Source organism: Ascaphus truei, chromosome 20 (assembly GCF_040206685.1).
Source record: "Ascaphus truei isolate aAscTru1 chromosome 20, aAscTru1.hap1, whole genome shotgun sequence".
In the NCBI taxonomy this organism is placed as follows: Eukaryota; Metazoa; Chordata; class Amphibia; order Anura; family Ascaphidae; genus Ascaphus; species Ascaphus truei.
Genome location: NC_134502.1, coordinates 19,306,696 through 19,318,736, shown reverse-complemented (window position 1 = coordinate 19,318,736; position 12,041 = coordinate 19,306,696). Strand labels below are relative to the sequence as shown.

The following is a 12,041-nucleotide window of genomic DNA, read 5'->3' as shown; positions in this document are numbered from 1 at the left end:
CCACCACCCTCGCCTCTACCAGACATCGTGCCACCCTCGTCTCTGCCAGACACCCTGCCACCCTGGCCTCTGCCAGACATCCCGCCACCCTGGCTTCTGCCAGACATCCCGCCACCCTCACCTCTGCCAGACATCCCGCCACCCTCGCCTCTGCCACACATCCTGCCACCCTCGCCTCTGCCAGACATCCTGCCACCCTCGCCTCTGCCAGACATCCTGCCACCCTCGCCTCTGCCAGACATCCTGCCACCCTCGCCTCTGCCAGACATCCTGCCACCCTCGACTCTCCCAGACATCCTGCCACCCTCGACTCTCCCAGACATCCTGCAACCCTCGCCTCTGCCAGACATCCTGCCACCCTCGCCTCTGCCAGACATCCCGCCACCCTCGCCTCTGCCAGACATCCCGCCACCCTCGCCTCTGCCAGACATCCCGCCACCCTCGCCTCTGCCAGACATCCCGCCACCCTCGCCTCTGCCAGACATCCCGCCACCCTCGCCTCTGCCAGACATCCCGCCACCCTCGCCTCTGCCAGACATCCCGCCACCCTCGCCTCTGCCAGACATCCTGCCACCCTCGTCTCTGCCAGACACCCTGCCACCCTGGCCTCTGCCAGACATCCCGCCACCCTGGCTTCTGCCAGACATCCCGCCACCCTCACCTCTGCCAGACATCCCGCCACCCTCGCCTCTGCCACACATCCTGCCACCTTCGCCTCTGCCAGACATCCTGCCACCCTCGCCTCTGCCAGACATCCTGCCACCCTCGCCTCTGCCAGACATCCTGCCACCCTCGCCTCTGCCAGACATCCTGCCACCCTCGACTCTCCCAGACATCCTGCCACCCTCGACTCTCCCAGACATCCTGCAACCCTCGCCTCTGCCAGACATCCTGCCACCCTCGCCTCTGCCAGACATCCCGCCACCCTCGCCTCTGCCAGACATCCCGCCACCCTCGCCTCTGCCAGACATCCCGCCACCCTCGCCTCTGCCAGACATCCCGCCACCCTCGCCTCTGCCAGACATCCCGCCACCCTCGCCTCTGCCAGACATCCCGCCACCCTCGCCTCTGCCAGACATCCCGCCACCCTCGCCTCTGCCAGACATCCTGCCACCCTCGCCTCTGCCAGACATCCCGCCACCCTCGCCTCTGCCAGACATCCCGCCACCCTCGCCTCTGCCAGACATCCCGCCACCCTCGCCTCTCCCAGACATCCTGCCACCCTCGCCTCTGCCAGACATCCTGCCACCCTCGCCTCTGCCAGACATCCCGCCACCCTTGCCTCTGCCAGACATCCTGCCACCCTCGCCTCTGCCAGACATCCTGCCACCCTCGCCTCGGGCCAGACATCCTTTCTGTGCAATCACAACATTAAATAAGAAAGCAGCCCAATGCTCCAGTTTATATACAGTAAGGAGGACATGATGGGGAACTGCAAGCACAAAAAGGTGGGCGATACTTGTACCCTCCCCCATTCATCTCACACATTCATGTAACCCCTCCATAGCTGTAACATAAGATCTGTTTATACACACAAATTACACCCTCTATTATTGTATGATAATAAAGGCTTTATTCATTATATATATATATTATCCAATTATGAACATTTTCATTTTTAGAGGATTTTAGCGAAATAAATAACCCGCACCTTGTGCCAATGCAGCTGCCTCTAAACTACATTCAGTGAGGTTATTAATGTTCAGTGTGTTATTTACGCGCCATTTTCCCATTCTTTGTCTAGCTGCAGCAGACAAGGCTCCTGCAGCAGCTGCACATGCTCCCACTTTACAGCCTGCCAGAGAAAAGACTACATTTCCCAGAATGCTTTTGTTGCTCTGCACATGCGCAGACGTCAGAGACCTAGAAGTAAAGCTCAGAAGCCAGAACACCTAATTGTGCTCTCACCTTACGGTTTCTATAGAAACTATATAGTCACTGTCAGTGGGTCTGCGGCAGCTTATTGATTGCTGTGAGATCAGCAGCTGCTGTATACTGTGACTTCCTCCAGACAATAAAGGTGCAGTCCCAAGTAGGACCGAAATATAACACTATCAACAATTGTCTGTTAAGGTGTATGTAGCATTATTGAATTAGTTTATTATGTATTTTCATTTTTTTTTTTTGTTTAATTAGGCCTCACTTAATTGAGCTAAACATTTTTTTCTTCAGATAAATCATTTATGTCTAATGCATACTTAGTACTCTGGATTGTTGTTTTAGGAAATAGTCAATCATATTTTCACATTACACCATGAAAAGGAACATATAAAGGTTAGGCATTGCTGCGGAATCACTTAACATATATAACTCATATGAATTGGCATTGCTGCTGAATCACTTAGCACATATAACGCATCAAAATTTGCAGAGCCCGGATAGCTCAGTCGGTAGAGCATCAGACTTTTAATCTGAGGGTCTAGGGTTCAAGTCCCTATTCGGGCGTTTCTTTTTTTTTTTTTTTTCTCCCCTGTAAATTATTTCATTTTATGATAAATATGAGTAAAAACAAAGCACTTGGCGCGGAAATTAATTTTTAAAGCTTAAACCATAGTATAAGGGTGAAACAAATTTCTATATATGTTACATTTTACAGACCCCAAAATAAGGCAATTAAGTAAATAAATATATATATTTTTTACAATAATGCTACTTTTTTTTAAGGCATATTCAAAAGAGGAGACGGGGGAAGTAGTTTGGAGACGATTGTCATAAGTGCCTTAAAATGCACCTATGAATTATGTTGTGCAATGGCTGCAGGACAGCCTGCACGCATTCATTTTCGTATATGAGAAATATACATATAATTGAGAGGGATTCCGCACAGCCCGGCTAGCTCAGTCGGTAGAGCATGAGACTCTTAATCTCAGGGTCGTGGGTTCGAGCCCCACGTTGGGTGATGTTTCATATTTTGTGCATTTTGGAAATAAATTGTTTTTACTCTTTATACCAATATAAAAATGAGTACTTCAGTATTAGGTGAATCCTTTTTTATCTGGGCTAACAATTGATATAGTAAGACAAGCTTCCAAGAGTTTTCCTCTCTTCCTCAGGTCAGCAATACTGATTTAAAAAGGATTCTATGATTTAAACAGAGATTAAAAAAAGAAGCCACAAGCCGCTGCTCAGTCACCTCCGTCTGGGGCTCGGGCAGGGCGCTAAAATGGGTCACTAAGTCTCGCTAGTCTCCCTGATCTCCCCCTCTAGCCTCTCCTCCACAGAGACACTACATATAGTCTTGCGGAGGGGGTGGTGATCCCCGGTGTCGACCGGGCAATAAGCCCACTGGGTCCCGCTCGGCTCTTCTGTAGCCAGAACCCCATTTCTGCCTCACACCTCTCGCTTTCACTCCCGCTGGGGAGCTGCATGCTGGGGAGCTATCTCCCCCTGCTCCACTGAGACTGCTCCCCTGGCTACTACCAGGGCATCGGGCAGGGCCTGGCTCTCCCGATCTCCCTGCAGCGGGTTATACACTACTAACGCAGCCGATCCACCCCCAGCCTTGTGCTGGAAGTGCTCCCTTAGTCCTGGGAACGGTCTACAGGGAGATCTCGTACTGTCCACCGGCCTGCCAACTTGGTAGCCCATAGGGATGACTTGGAACACCTGAGACACTGTCTCACACCCCCTACTCAGGGTATAAATGGATTGGAGGAGCTAATCCCCATCACTCCTCCTAACCCTGAAGAAGCGTAGCATCTACACGAAACGCTCGATCGCCGTCGGTTTTTGATGACGTCATGCTGGTGACGTCGGTGGTGGGGACGGCTGTACAAGTGTATTAACACGGAAGAAACGGGTTGTATATCGGCTGACTTCTTTACCTGCTTATTCTTTTAGCTATAGCGGTTTATGCTGTGATTTACCAATGTGCAGCTTCTGAATATACTATACCCGCCTTTCTTATCCGTTAGACGCGGATCACCCCTTCAAGTATTGCAATACTGTGTATTACACTGCCGTGTTTTACTAATTTCCCTGCAGCTGAGTTCCAGACCTCACACTGAGGTTTATACTGCTACACTTGGATCTGTGTGATGGTTATACTATTAGATACTTTTCTGAGGCTGCGCTTATAGTGCCTTGCGACGACGACGCGACGACGCGACGTCGCTCCGAAACAAATACATGGAGCGACCAAAAATGTTAAAGCCGGGTAAATTAGATTTTTTTAGAGACAGTCGCCACATGTGACTGTCTCTAAACCAATCAAATTGTGCAGCCCGCCCCTTTTAGTGACGTCACTGGCCTTGTCGCCAGCGACGTCGCTAAATATCAAATTACAACTTTCGCCAGCGGCGACAGCGACGGGATCGGTCACGTCGCCGTCACTATAAGCGCGGCCTAACTCAGCAACTGTTTACCTTGTGAAGGGGTTGAATTGAGATACATTGTTGCTATACACTCTGCTATTGTCTGTAGTCACCTATTGCAGGGGAGCGCAAACTTTTAGTGCTGCGCCCCCCTGTCTCTCTCCCCCCGGCTCTCGCTCCCCCCCCTCCCCGCTCGCCTACCTTCATCCGCGTCTGATCACGCTGCGGGGTCATGTGATGTCACATCACATTGCGTCACGGAGTCATTTGACGCCGCGTTGCCATGGCGACGCAACACAGCCGGCTGAATCCCGGTAGGTAAACAGTTGCAGGGGCATTTAATTTAAATGCCTGGGGGAAGAGCATGGGGCCTATGCAAAATCTCCCGCCCCCCGCCCCCCACCCCCAGGAGGTCGCACCCCCCACTTTGTGCACCGCTGACCTATTGAATCCTCTCAATGGCATTTGACTATTAGATACACCCTTGCAGGGATAATTCCCCTTAGTGAATAGTATTTTATTACTAGCATGTGAAAGGTATCTTATGTTATACCCGTGTTGATAGGGGAATATATTTGTATCAATAATAGGTATATCCTATGTCCATTGCGACCATCTGTAAGGACATTAACCCACTACCATCACTCGCGGCGCGAGTATCGGGGGAAGCGGGAAGTGACGAGGGACAGGGGAGAGAAGGGGGGGGACACCCCCACTACCATCACTCGCCCCGCGAGTATCGGGGGAAGCGGGAAGTGGCGCGAGACCGGGGAGAGAAGGGGGGGACACCCCCACTACCATCACTCGCCCCGCGAGTATCGGGGGAAGCGGGAAGTGGCGCGAGACCGGGGAGAGAAGGGGGGGACACCCCTACTACTATCACTCGCCCCGCGAGTATCGGGGGAAGCGGGAAGTGGCGCGGGACCGGGGAGAGAAGGGGGGGACACCCCCACTACCATCACTCGCCCCGCGAGTATCGGGGGAAGCGGGAAGTGGCGCGGGACCGGGGAGAGAAGGGGGGGACACCCCTACTACTATCACTCGCCCCGCGAGTATCGGGGGAAGCGGGAAGTGGCGCGGGACCGGGGAGAGAAGGGGGGGACACCCCCACTACCATCACTCGCCCCGCGAGTATCGGGGGAAGCGGGAAGTGGCGCGGGACCGGGGAGAGAAGGGGGGGAACACCCCTACTACTATCACTCGCCCCGCGAGTATCGGGGGAAGCGGGAAGTGGCGCGGGACAGGGGAGAGAAGGGGGGACACCCCTACTACTATCACTCGCCCCGCGAGTATCGGGGGAAGCGGGAAGTGGCGCGGGACCGGGGAGAGAAGGGGGGGACACCCCCACTACCATCTCTCGCCCCGCGAGTATCGGGGGAAGCGGGAAGTGGCGCGGGACCGGGGAGAGAAGGGGAGGACACCCCCACTACCATCACTCGCCCCACGGCACGAGTATCGGGGGGGGGGGGGAGGAAGCGGGGAAAGACCTTGGCTTGCAGGGAAGGAGCAGAGGGGCCGGAGGATTAGAGTACTTACTCTGCAACATATCTCCGGCCAAAAAGAATGGCTGCTCGTTAGGGGCGGGCTCATATAGAGCCTGGCCGCGCACCCTCAAAGCCTGGGAGCCCGCGCCAATCAGCTGTCAGGTAGGGGGAGTTTTTTTTTTTTCAGCACGAGCAGGAGAAATTTCAGTGCGAGCAGGGAAATTTAAAAAAACAAACACGTGTGCTGCTTGGGCCAATATTTACTCGCCCGGAGGTTAAATCCACACGCCCCGGGCGTGTAAATGTTCTGTGCTACTATCAACATATTAGCTTTATCCACAAGAAAATAAATATCATTACACATTTGCTGTCTGACATCACTTTTTCTGAACAAACATCAGTTGCTAGATAAACGTCACAAACATTTTGTATTTAAGTTGGTACTCAGGGATAATAAATATGTTGTTATATTAGAAAGTTCTCTGTGGACTTCCAAAGACACTGTAGTATTGCCAAACAGTGGATGAACACATGTGCTTCTTGCATAGCTCGCCGTGATCGTATAGTGGTTAGTACTCTGTGTTGTGGCCGCAGCAACCCCGGTTCGAATCCGGGTCACGGCATTTTTTTTTCACACTCATATTAATTTGTTAATAATTTATGGTTTGTTATATTGTAGCTGTTCACTATCTCATTTTATAATTTTATAACTTGTGGTACGTTTAGTTTGTATGTTTAGGAACCTTACAGCATCCAAATAAAACAAACCGATTAGACTGATGGTTCTATTGCCTAAAAATCAAATGTTTGTGCTAAATGAAAAGTGCTCTGTCTTATAATAATAAAGGAGGAGATAATGAAGTAATAGGGAGAAGACTGTGGTAGGTGACTAATGCAGTGGGGAATTAAACAAGTCTTATTGAAGTCTATGAGTAGTATTGGGGTGTTCTTGTGCAAAGAGGAATTATTTCTATATAATGAGTGGGTACAATGGATTTATATATTGGCATAAAAAAAAGAAAACCTTTGTTTATTTTTAAATTTCCTTTAATAAATGTTTATACATTTTTTTTTATCACTAATATAGTTGTTATTATTATTATATTATTATTATTATGCCCCATGAATCAACAGTCTATGTTAGATTTCCTCTAATAAATGTTTATTCAGTATTGATATAATGTATTGATGGATTGTTTATATATTGCCTATCTAATGATATTTGTTTGACCTTGAATCTACGGTTAAATCCATAGTGTATACACATACGTATACACACGCGCACGTGTACGTGCACGCACACACACACACATACATATATATATATACATACATATACATATATACACACACATATACACACACATATTTATATATATATATATATATAATCAAAAAATAAATAGATGATACCGTTCTGTGGCTAACTAAATGCTTTAATTTGTGCGAGCTTTCGAGATACACTGATCTCTTCTTCCGGCGATGTTACAATGAATGAAGCAAGCAAAATGTATGCTTAAAAACTTAGCAGTGGCCTAAACAGAGATCGAAATTTTATGAGTCATTACTGACACAAGTGAACTCTCTTCCCATGAGCGCTATAGGCCATGTCTGTACATACTGTGCTATATGTATGCACACACATCTGTCTCTCACACATACTTGATCTCCTTGTTTTTCCATCACTATACACCAATAGGGACCACATAGTATCCACACACACTTTTAGTTGTGCTACTAACTCTCACATTTCCACACCCACCCACACCATTTATATCCACTCCCACTCCACACACACCTTTTGTAAAGCACTGTATATACTGTGGGCTCTCCATTCATTTTTATTCACACTGATACACATACACACTCTGTCATCACTTGCTTTCAGGAACCTTTTGACACCTCCAGCCATAAACCACATCCACACCGGGGGAAGGACAAGCACAGATAACATTCCAAGAGACACTGTTTATAGTATAGCTTTTGCTTGCTTCATTCATTGTAACATCGCCGGAAGAAGAGATCAGTGTATCTCGAAAGCTCGCACAAATTAAAGCATTTCGTTAGCCACAGAACGGTATCATCTATTTATTTTTTTATTATTGAAGCTCGGCGAACACGGTACTGATACCTCTATATATATATATATATATATATATATATATATATATATATATATATATATATATATATATATATATATATATATATATATATATATATATATATATATATATATATATATATATATATATATATACACACATTTTATTTATTCTTCCATATTGACTAAACTGCCTTTATAAGGGTCATTAAATTGTATATACCTGATTTATTTATTGCCTATGGAAAATAGATCAACTTTCTTTAGGGACGGTTTTATGTTAAAGCCATTAAACTTGTGTACTTTTAGGAGCTAGTGTATATACTGTACACCACGTCCATAGCGGTGACCGTCTTCCTCTTGGCGTGCTCGGTATAGGTGACCGCGTCCCGGATCACATTCTCCAGGAAAACTTTCAGCACCCCGCGAGTCTCCTCGTAGATGAGGCCGGAGATGCGCTTCACACCTCCCCTCCGAGCCAGGCGGCGGATAGCAGGCTTGGTGATGCCCTGGATAGTCCCGCAGCACTTTCCTGTGCCGTTTGGTGCCGCCTTTCCCGAGCCCTTTACCTCCCTTGCCTCGGGCCGGACATCCTGCGGCTTCTGTACGGTCACAACACGGAATGAGGAGGGTGCTTGATGATGAGGGGGACTGCTGAAAGGGACTGGGGGAGATGAAGGGTGCTGGGGGGAGATGAAGGGTGCTGGGGGAGATGAAGGGGGCTGGGGGGAGATGAAGGCTGCTGGGGGGAGATGAAGGGTGCAAGGGGAGATGAAGGGTGCAGGGGGAGATGAAGGGTGCTGGGGGGAGATCAAGGGTGCTGGGGGGAGATCAAGGGTGCTGGGGGAGATCAAGGGTGCTGGGGGAGATCAAGGGTGCTGGGGGAGATGATGGGGGGGTTAAATGGGATGGTGATGATGATGATGAGGAGCGTGAGGAGATGATGATGATGAGGGTAGTGGTGGTAGCATGAGAGGAGGATGAAGAGGGGGATGAAAGGATGAGGGGGTTGCGGTCTGAGGGACGTTCTATAGTGTGTGCGCTTGCTGCGCCATGTGCGCGCGCGTCAGTTATAGTTGGCTGAGGTTAGTCAGCCTTTCTATAATGGTGATGCACGCGCGCACGGCATTGAGTTTGGAACCGGCCGACAAGGGGGAAGATGAGGAAAAGAAAGATTTTGCGCCGCTACCGCCGCTGAAGTGTGTGTGTGTATGTGTGTACAATGTTAATAAATAATTTATTAAAGTATTTCTTTATTTATTTCAACACACACTCCCTCCCTCACAAAATAGGTTGCCCACCCCTGATATACAGTATGGGCGGCCCTGATGGGGAACTACAAGCACAAAATGGCGGAAGAGACTTGTACCCAACCCCATTCATCTCACACATTCATGTAACCCCTCCATAGCTGTAAGAAAAGCAGCACCGTGTCTCTGTTTATACACACAAGTTACACCACCTATTAATGTATGATAATAAAGGCTTTATTCATTATAACACACTATACAATTACTAACATTTGAAACTATTATTATTAAATTATTAACAGGTAATAATATACATCAATAACCCGCACCTTATTCCAATGCAGCTGCCTCTAAACTACATTCAGTGAGGTTATTAATGTTCAGTGTGTTATTTACGCGCCATTGTCCCCATCTTTGTCTCGAGCAGACAAGGCTCCTGCAGCAGCTGCGCATGCTCCCACTTTACAGCCGGCCAGAGAAAAGACTACATTTCCCAGAATGCATTAGGAGCTCTGCACATGCGCAGATGTCACAGGCCGGGCAGTAAAGCCGGCAGGAGCCGGCACTCCCCGGAGGCCTTATATATGTGCTCTGGGTTTGTGGGTTTCTCTGCAGGAACCGGGGAAGCGGCTTATTCTGTGAGGAGGTGACACGGTGTCACTCTGCTGGGGATTGTATCACATCCCACTAGGCCTCGGCCTGGCACGTCCCAGCCGTTATTTTCCACTGTTTAGAAACCAGTCGGTTACAACACAGGGCATTTACAGAAAGGAGATATATAGTCACTGTCAGTGAGATTTGAAGTTCGTGTAACACTTCCTTAATGTGTATATTATACACACCTTGTTCCCATCTGCAAGGGCCCGGATAGCTCAGTCGGTAGAGCATCAGACTTTTAATCTGAGGGTCTAGGGTTCAAGTCCCTATTCGGGCGTTTCTTTTTTTTTTTTTTCCCCCTCTCCCTAATTATTGTTTTTTTTATAACTAGAATTTAAAACAGCGATGCTGTTTTGGGAAAACATTTTTCAAGACTCTGCATCTGAATTTTTTTTTTTAAATGTCCTGGTCTGTGACAATTAGTATGCCCTGTTTTTTCAAGCCTGCATTTGACATATGGACATTGTGGTGGATCTTGAGTGCCCTTTCCTTTTCATTATGTCCTGCAATGCCCCGCAGGACATCAAATTAGTTTAATTTGAATTTTTGTATGAATTAAGCCAATACATTATTTTGTTCACATAATTTATTTATGCAAAAATACATTCCTATTAGTTTGAGAAATTTGCCTCTTTTTTTTTATCAGCAATGAAATGCTTTAATTATACTGTATATAATTTTTAGACTATACCAAGTTATACCAAACATCCAAGAGAGAAAAAGACAATGCGTTGAATTGGAATACACTGCTTGGAAGGTAGCTACAGTATGTTCATCACCATAAAACTAATGCAGACTTTGCCCGGGCGGAGGCGCGCTGAGGCTCAGGGAAAGCGGTGCTTTCCCTGGCCTTAGAGAGCGCGCCGTCCGTGAACGTGTCTGGGGGCGGGCCAGTGACGTCACGGAGCTGGTTCGCCCTCATTGGGCGAACAACTCACGTGACCGGCCCTGTGCTCCGGCGAGCACTGGATCTTAACATTTGTTAAGACACACGCTTCCGCAGGCGTGCAGAAGCGTGCGCGAGCCCCTGCTAAAGCCGCTCTCATTGCGGCTGCAGGGGCTCAATGCCGAGTGTGAGCGCGGCTCAGCTCGGCTCAGCCGTGCTCACTCTACTATGTCCCAGGCCTAAGGCTGCGTTCAAACAGAAAGCTACCTTGCTGCGCGTCCGCGCTTTGCGAGCCTCTGTCTCCTGGGCGATGTGTGTTCATCCCCAGCAGACAGAATGACGCGATTGGAGGCGGGATTTAAAAAAAAAAAAATAGTGTGTGTGTTTGTGATTGGCTGGCGAAGTACACGTGACGCGGCTGCTGCATGAAATTACAACTTCAGTTATCTCCTTCATGGGCAGCGGCATCAACGCTGTACTGCGCCACCGGGGGTCGTTTTCAGTTTCAAAACTCTCACCCACCAAAGCGCAAGAGTCGCATCGCACTTATCATCTGAGATCAGACTCCAAAAGACTGTTCATGGTCCCAAGGCTCAACAAAGTATCCGGCCGCACCTCCTTCTCTCACTGTGCACCCCAAAACTGGAACAGTCTACCGGAGACTCTCACAGCCGCCACCAGTTTAAGTTCTTTCAAAACTAAAGCTGTCTCACATTGTAACCTGGTCGGTAACTGTTACATACATCTATAACATATAGTATCTCTAACTGTGCATACAATGTCTTGTATATAATGTATACCCTGTTCATTTATGTAACTGTATTTGTAACCATATTATTGTCTTAACTCTATGCCCAGGACATACTTGAAAACGAGAGGTAACTCTCAATGTATTACTTCCTGGTAAAATATGTTATAAATAAAAATAAATAAATAAATTCTGTTTGAACGCAGCCTAAGATAATCATTGTGAGAATCAGCATTTTTATGTGTAACTGAAATGAGTGTTTCTTGTGAAGTGTACGCAACTGAACTAACACAACCTTACACAATGCCAGTATCATAGCCAATGAAGTCATCTAATGTGTGATTTTTGTTTTGTCAGTGCTCGGTTATCCAATGGAATCCGTTCTGGGAGTAGCGCAGGATAGTGAAACCGTTGTAAAGCGAGTCCCATGTTAATCAGTGGCGGTGAGCGTCGGATAACGCATTCCGGCGTCGAAAAACAGCCCTTAGGGTGGCATTGTAAAGCGTTGGATATGCCGTTCGTTGTAAAGTGAAACGTTGGATAGCGAGGACTACCTGTGCCCCACCATGATGTTTTGAAATATAGTCAGCATTTGCTAT

General features: G+C 47.9%; 2 non-coding genes across 2 annotated transcripts; both read left to right on the top strand.

The window, feature by feature from the left end:
* The first annotated feature begins 2,826 nt into the window (after positions 1–2,826).
* On the top strand, positions 2,827–2,899 carry TRNAK-CUU (transfer RNA lysine (anticodon CUU)). The gene has a single exon. It is a non-coding gene; the product is annotated as a tRNA-Lys (tRNA).
* A 3,449-nt stretch (positions 2,900–6,348) lies between these two features.
* TRNAH-GUG (transfer RNA histidin (anticodon GUG)) lies at positions 6,349–6,420 on the top strand. Its single transcript has one exon. It is a non-coding gene; the product is annotated as a tRNA-His (tRNA).
* Positions 6,421–12,041: the final 5,621 nt, after the last annotated feature.